Here is an 8130-nt window from a genome sequence, read left to right as displayed (position 1 = left end):
CACACATAGGGGCCTGCTCTGTTGTGGCCATCCAGTCATCACATCCTCTACACACAGTTTCCCTGGCTGCCATGCAGCTGAACTGGGCCACTCCAAAGTTTCTTCCCACTCTGTCTCTGCAGATGGCATTGTTTTCAGACACAATTTTCATTGTATCTGGAGTAGGAGGGGATGGAAATCACCACCGCTGCAGACGCCAAATGGTTTTGTACCCAACGACCCTCATGGGCAGTTGAGAATCAGTAGCAGTTCTTCTTGCCCGCTACCATCTCCCTCTGCTGCATGCCCCCCCCATTTCCACCACCACCACCCACTCACCCCCCTGTCTTCTGGGAGGTAAAGCCTGGATTTCCCCGTTTCCACTCTCCCTAGCTCTTTAACAACTAACGCCTCGCTCTCACCCTCTCATTTAGCGGCACTCCTCTCATTTCCTCTCCTCCCCTATTAAACCATTATGTCCTTTTATTCAAAAAAGCTCCCCTCTCCCCTTTTCCTCTGGGCCTACCTGCTCTGAGTGATCACTGAACCTATATACATAACTGAGTACATACAACAGCATATTTCTCCCTTCAATTTTCAATTGTACCATAATATCAGAGTGAGATCTCATCATCAAAACCTCACTACTGTCCCAGGATAAGGTTTTAAACTGATATATCAGCCACATTTTCATTACATACAGGTGTACATGCTTGTGTGCGCAGTTGTCTTTTTTAACTGTCGGGCTCTTTGTTTACCCAGAAAACCCTTTATTCTCCGCCTTAATAGAAAGTGTCAACCTTGTGTCCTCTTTTCCTTCTCCTCTCTCCCCTCGCCATCCCCAAATCCATCGGATAAGTAATTACCTCCACGGAGTAATAAGCAGGTATATACGGCAGAGATATTTAAGGCATTTTGGGATGCAGTTTGGTATTCGCCGAGTGTTCCCTCTGCACCGCTCCTGTTCTGTCGGGACCTGCCTGATTGTTCACTTTGATTACAGGGTCCTCGGCTCAACCGAAGTATTAAAACCTTTCTACTTTATGTGTGTGAGGCACTGTAGCTGAGTGCAGAGGCTGTTCCTGTTTTTCAGGTGCATTGATGGTGTAGGTGTGTGTGTGTGTTTCTGTGCACATATGCGTGCTTGTGCAGTACATTTTGGTTGTGTGAATGCAGGTGTGCCGAGGACCGAGGTCTGTGTAATTCATGGCGCTCTAAGGGTTTTTTAACTATCGGCGAGCAGCTGTATGGCAAAGCAACAAAGGGAAGCGCTACCGAATTACAAAGGTGTCAAGCCTGGGTGTGTCACATGAATTAGCCGCCACCTCCTGACCTTCTACTTTAACGTCTTTTTCAATGGATCTTTAGGTTCTTTATTTTCCGCTTAATAGACCTTACACAGATTGATCTGGCACACAGAGGTGCTTTTATAGGTGACAGTTACAAATGATCAGGCTACTGTTTTACAGCAGGTGCTTAAATAAGAGCTCCTGCAGAGTTAATAGTGAGTATAAAAGAAAAAAAAGTAGTGTCAGCATGTCTACTGTCTAATGTCTATTGATAAAATGGTGTCAAATTCAATAACTTTTATGTCATGATAATTGGTTAATTAACCTGTGATATGGAAATAACAAGATAATTCTGGAGAACCCAAAGAATGTTTAACAGTTAACACGAGGATAACAATAAAACTAAATTGTTATCTAATAAACAATTTTGAGCAGGGCATTTGAGACATTTAATCAGTTTTTTCATTGCCTGGAAAACAAGTTTGATTACTTAACCAGACAGGTGATTAATTACTTTAATTATTATTAAGAATGGCCATTCTGGGCTGCCGTAGCTGCTGTGGCTGTTGAGTTCTGGTGATAAAGGTTGAATGAAAACCAAAAGGTGAAATTCAGCAGCTCCTTGCAGCTAGATGTGTTGCTGTGGTTAAGATCCTGAACACGCGAGCGCTGTCTCAAGTCTGCTTTGCTCACGTGTGAGTTTTCAGTGTTCAAAGAGCTTGCAGAGGATCAAACATGTACTCTTTCCTTGTTCGGATTAAAAAGTATTTGCACGTACTGTGCTTCTGTCAGCATTCTCTGACTGACATGTCTAGACCAGACTGATGAGAAGATGCTCTTCTTTTCTTGGGGGCTTTTTGTTATGTAGACCCCTGGACTTTGTGTATTTTTAAGTATTCATGCTATCATGCAATGCGCTTTGAGTGCGAGAAAAGCGCTAAATAAATCCAATCCATTATCACTATCTGAAATCTACGTAAAAAGGTTCTGTAGAGCAATGAATAAAGACACATACACACACACATATACACACATGCATGCACGCACGCACACACACACACACACACACACACACACACACACACACACACACACACACACACACACACACACACACACACACACACACACACACACACACACACACACACACACACACACACACACACACACACACACACACCGGTCCTGATTCTTGAGAGGAATACCAGATGACGGACCCTGACACACTCAGCACAACGTCATCAGGAAGCAACCTTGTAAACAGGAATGGGAGGAGGCTCAGCCACTTTGCAGAAAGAAAACGAGAGAGACAAAGTTCACAGAGGCATTTTTAGACCAACCGTTACACATACACCTGTAACTCCTCCCTTTCCCCCCCCCCCCTCCCCTTTTTACTGTAATCCCACTTCCCATTCTAATTCTGGTTTGGGATGAATCCCGGCCGCCACCTTGTCTGTCTGTCTGACACCCTTTCCCCCTGAACTCTGTCACTTGCCTCACTCGCTCATCTCAGATTCAACACTGTACAATGAATAATGAACTATAATTAGAAGCCAAATACTACTACTACTACTACTAGGACATGGCTACACTGTGAGAGTCATAAGAAAACTACAAACAACAACATTGCATTAATATATTGTCACATTCCAACATTTGGCTAAATATGTTCCTCAAAAGTACAAGTGTGAACGTCATAGTGGCGCTTAAGTAAATGTCAGAGGATCACCAAAGACAAACGGGTACACCATGCAAGGAACATCAACAGTTGTACACAAATGAATATCAATCCAATGTATGGCTGTTGAGAGATTTCAGTCCGGAACAGAGTTGTGGACTGACCAACTTGATCGACATCGCCAACCCATGGCACCAAAGTGGATACATCTTATTATAAATTCCAACTTGATTTGAGAGACAGTTCAATGCGTTTGTAAACATATTTTTGCTCATTAAACGTGCTTTTTATTTTTCAAAGATTGCTGCTGTGCTTGCGTTTTTAATCTTCAAATTTCTTTGTGGTGGCCTCCGAAATGTATGAATAGCCAATGAGTGGGCTCGGTGGTGATAGACTTATGATTGACAAGTTGGAAACACATTTGCTTGAGAAATAAGCAATCAGACTCCTGCACACAATTCTCACCACCAGTATTCATTAGTTTAATGTGAGGGGTTTGTTTGAGGACAAATATAGTGGCTGTCAGTCAGAGTGAGAGTGAAACAGCTGGACTAGCTGTTAAGGGGCAAAGGTAACTCATTAGAGGCCTGTGCATGGCGAAATGAATTAAACAGCAATTTACATACAGTAGAGTGGTTGACTGTGATCTCAGTACAGTAGAGAGCATGGAAGTCCCCTGTGCAGCAGGATGGGGAGGGAGGTTGGAATGCTACTGTGTGCAGCCTCCTGGAGCTGAACAAAAACCCAGGCATTCCTCATGGAGGTGTTCATACTATGCAGCGCGGTGTGGGCCATCCTGGCTGTGTCTGCTATAGTGTCTTCATAACGGTGTTACGGTTACGGGCATTTGGGTTTTAGGTCTGGACATGTACCCCCTCCCATACATTTCTAACAAGATTAGCTATGGTGGACATTTTTTCTGGGTTTCAATCTTTTCTGTCACTTACGCAGACTTTAGTGTCCCTCTCTGTGTCCATCTGTCTTTTCCATTCCTTCCCCTCTCTTTCGGCCTTGTTGTCAATTGAGTGCATTCCAACAATTCTTCACTGTCAATCTCTCTCTCTCTCTCTCTCTGTCTCGCTCTCTCTCTCTCTCTCATTCAGACCCATTGGTTAGCTGCTGTTGACAGATCCTTGCTGAGACATGAAGACTCTGAGCTGCATTAATGCTGGCAAACTGGCCCCAGCCTCACTTCTGCCGAGTTACAAGGATACAAAATAGAAAAAAGAAGAAGCACCTGCAAGTGTAATATTGGATGATACGAATCTTCTAGCAACCAATATAAAAGTGCTTAAACTAACTAATAACTAACATTATCTCTGCACCTGAATCCATTCCCCTATGTTTTTAGTCTTTTGATCCGATTCAACATTCCTCCTCCTTGGATTGGGAAACCCGAGAGCCGGGGGGTGAGCGCTCATAGTTGGAGGCTCGAGAGGGGCCAAACTAATGACTTCCCATTAGTCCATTTGGTCAACATGATCCTCTGTTATCTCGCAGACACGCGCTGGAGCGAGTCTATCCCCGCGACTAATCCAGGGTCAGTGGTCTCCCCCTCTTGACTCTTGTACGTGTGACAGCGCCGGCCCAGAATGCACCTCTCTGCACACGCACACGTGCTACACCCGCGAAAAACCTGTTGTACTGTGGGCACAAATCAAAGTTCAGACTCACGCTTTCCAATGTAGAAAAGCTGACCACAAAGGAGTGGGGGTGGGGGTGGGGGGAACCAACTATGCGAACACTGCGTCAAATTAACCACTGGAGCTTCTCAGCCACCGAAGGAAGAACGCATGAAATCAAAAGCCATCATTGTCCGATAGGAGATTAGTTCAGGGTGCTTTGACCTTTTCTCCGGATCTTCTGAAAAGCTCTTAAATATCTGAGCGAGTGCTGTCATTTCTCACTCAATTGTTAAGCATATAGAGGGCCTTCTGTGCTCCATTAATGGTGAGATGGGTTGTCAACTCTGGACAGTGAGCCTGTATGTGTGTGTGTGTGTGTGTGTGTGTGTGTGTATGCATGTGTGTGTGTACGTGTGTGGGTGTGCGTGCGTGTGTATATGAGCCAATATTTAAGGGGGTACGATCTGTTTTAAAAAACAGTGCTTCAACATGTGTGAACACTCTCCACGTGCGTGTGTTTGTTTGTACATGCAAGAGTGTAGTTGCATGCATGTATAAGAACTTAGTTTTCCTGTGTAAATGTTTTTGCACACAAAAGCAGGCACACACAAACGCATGCACGCACGCACGCACGCACGCACGCACGCACGCACGCACGCACGCACGCACACACACACACACACACACACACACACACACACACACACACACACACACACACACACACACACACACACTTAGCTTTAGGTATGGACGTGCCCATGACATGTACAGTATTTGCCTGAATGTTTCTCATTAAGGTGTCACCTCGGTAGAAGATGATGGATGGCCTTCTCTCAGTGGGATTGTAGTGAGATGTTACAGTTGCAGGTGTGAGTGTGTATCATGTGGAGAGAAAGTCCGCCAGAGTGGTAAATGAAAGCAGGTCCCGCTGGGAAAATCCCTACCTCTAGTCAATCCTGCTCTCCCTCCCTCCCTCTCTCCCTCCCCTCCCCATCCTCCTTTCTTCTCCTCCTCCTTTTTCTCCTTAGAAACCAAACACACCACACGCGTGTTTGTGGAGCCACAACCTGAGCATAAAATACTTTTTTTTTGACGATTACAGGGTCATAAAATTGGCCCATGGTATAAAGTGTTGGAGATAGAGCCTGCACGTTTTACTTTACATGTTTTATGACAACATAAAAAAAAGTAAGACTTTCAAAAAGAGGAAGTACCTGTGGAAACATTTTGTACATTCTTATGCAAAGAAAATTTGAGGTGAAATTTGATGACTGAACATCACCAGCGTTTCCTGAGCGTTGCATTGCACCGGCATCCTATAGTCCCAATTGTTACCCCATGCTGCCCAGCGCGGCCTTGGCCAAACGTGTGAATATGAAACAGAGTGTAAATATAGCTCCATAGCTCATGCTATTTCCTCCATTGACCCTTGTTAGAACAACAATGGCATCCTATTATTCACCGGGGCCGTGATTGAACTGGAAGAAAAGACTTAAACTAACTGCGGGGACATTGTTCACAGCTATACAGTGGAGTGGCGTTTTGAGAGAATTCTGACTGAGGATCCGTCTGACAGCCCTTCAGGCAGAAACAATGTGTGAATTTTACACACTGATTTTTCACTGCACTTCACCTTTCAAATGTTATTTCTCCCCCCCCCCCCTCCCCCCCGCAATAAAAAAAATAGTTCTTGTTCTTTTCTCTCCCCCTGTCACGTATTATTATTGTAAGTCCTCGAAGTTGCCCGGCTCGGCTGGCACACTATTTCTGGGGCCTCGAGTGTTTTTTAAATGTGCAGAGTCACAGTCTGACATTGTTCACAAATGTTCCCTAAACATGAGCGACGAGGCAAAGGTCAGGACTCTGAGAATAACTCCTGTGATATTTAGAAACACCTTTTTCTTTTTCCTGAGTGCCCGGCGGCTATAGCGCTGATGCTGAGGTATAACGAGAGGAGAGTCAGTCGGCATGGCAACTATCCCCGTGACCTCTCCAGCAATAGTCGTGTGCTGCTGCAGAAAGGTCCGTTATGCAATGGGCCGGATTTAGGATGGTGGGTTATTCATATCAGTGGTCAGACTCTGCTTAAAGCATCTGTGGTTTTGATCATGTGAATATCAAGTGAATGCAAGTTGATTGAACATCGTGGTCACACAATGCTGAAATGTTGTTCTCAAAGTTTCTCACGGTTCATAAATGATATTATTTCTGTCATTATCGACAGTTGTGCTGATCAGAGGGTTGTTGATTTCTTCAATTATTTGTCAATCAGAACCAGAACTTGTCCATATGTCCGCACTTGCTATTAAAGGAAGAGTTCAGTATTTTTGACGCAGGTTGTATGGGTTACTAAGGCACAGTTGGTGTGACCATATGGAGATGTCGGTCAGTGCAGTCACTATAAGGTGTTTAGAAGAGAACCTTAAGCCTACTGTTGCAGAGGGGGCCAGCAGAATTTTTCTTCTCCCATATAAATGCTAACCTAAAACCTAAATATCTGTTTAACTTGACCCTAAACTGGTATTTTTTCACAGCTTTAGTTTGCTGCCAGACAAGATGTTTATTTTTGTTTTCTTGTGTCTCTTAATAAAAAATAAACAGCGGGCTGGAGGCAAACTAAAGCTGTGGAAAAAAAATCCCAGTTTAGAGTACAGTTTAATGTTTTTTTTATGTTTTAAGTTAACATTTATATACGTATATGGAGAAAACACATTTTTCTTCTGGCCCCCTCTGCAACAGTCCAAGGCTGACTTATGCTAGAGCGTCATCTCTGCTGTAGTGACACTTTACGCTATCTCCATAAGGTAACTAAGCCGAAGTACCCCATACTACCCCACTTCAAAAATACTGAACTATCCCTTTAACTTTAAAATAATAATTTCAGATGTGGTTGTGGTATTCAAGTCAAGCTATATTGACTTGACTTGAAGACCACAACCTTCATTTAAAAATATTAATCAAGTAAAAGCACATAAACACATAAAAGTATTGCCAGTGAAGTAGTCAGTATGCAGTGCAAGTGACTGTGAGGGTTATATATATATATAATGTGTTCATATTATCACATGTTATGAATTTATGTGGAGTGAATTCTACCAAATGCACTATTAGGTAATATGCAACTACTCATCATATATTAACCTTAACCAATATGAAAAGTAACTAAAGCTGTCATAAATGTAGTGGAGTAGATAAAGTAGCCTAAAATGCAAATTAAAAGCACTTCAAAACTGCCCATGAGTAAGTAGGCTACATGAGCAAACCACTGAAGTCTTATTGTATGGCCACCACTCATAAACACTCTTATATCTTTACACCATCACTCAAGCGTTGATAACACTTACGTTGTCATGTGTTTATGCAGTAAGTTTTCAGACCATGTGGCAAAAAAAGCAGCGTCCAGATCAACAGACAAACCCACAGGACTTGGCCCGGCCTCAGGAATGATCTGCATAAATGATTCACGGGCGGCAGAGAGGAAACATTGCTCAGAGCGGTTGGAGTCGAGGCGGACGTTCGTGGACTTTAATGTCGCTTCTTTTGTTGGCAGATT

Source organism: Ammodytes marinus, assembly GCF_949987685.1.
Source record: "Ammodytes marinus genome assembly, chromosome: 16".
In the NCBI taxonomy this organism is placed as follows: domain Eukaryota; kingdom Metazoa; phylum Chordata; class Actinopteri; order Uranoscopiformes; family Ammodytidae; genus Ammodytes; species Ammodytes marinus.
This window is presented reverse-complemented; position numbering follows the sequence as displayed.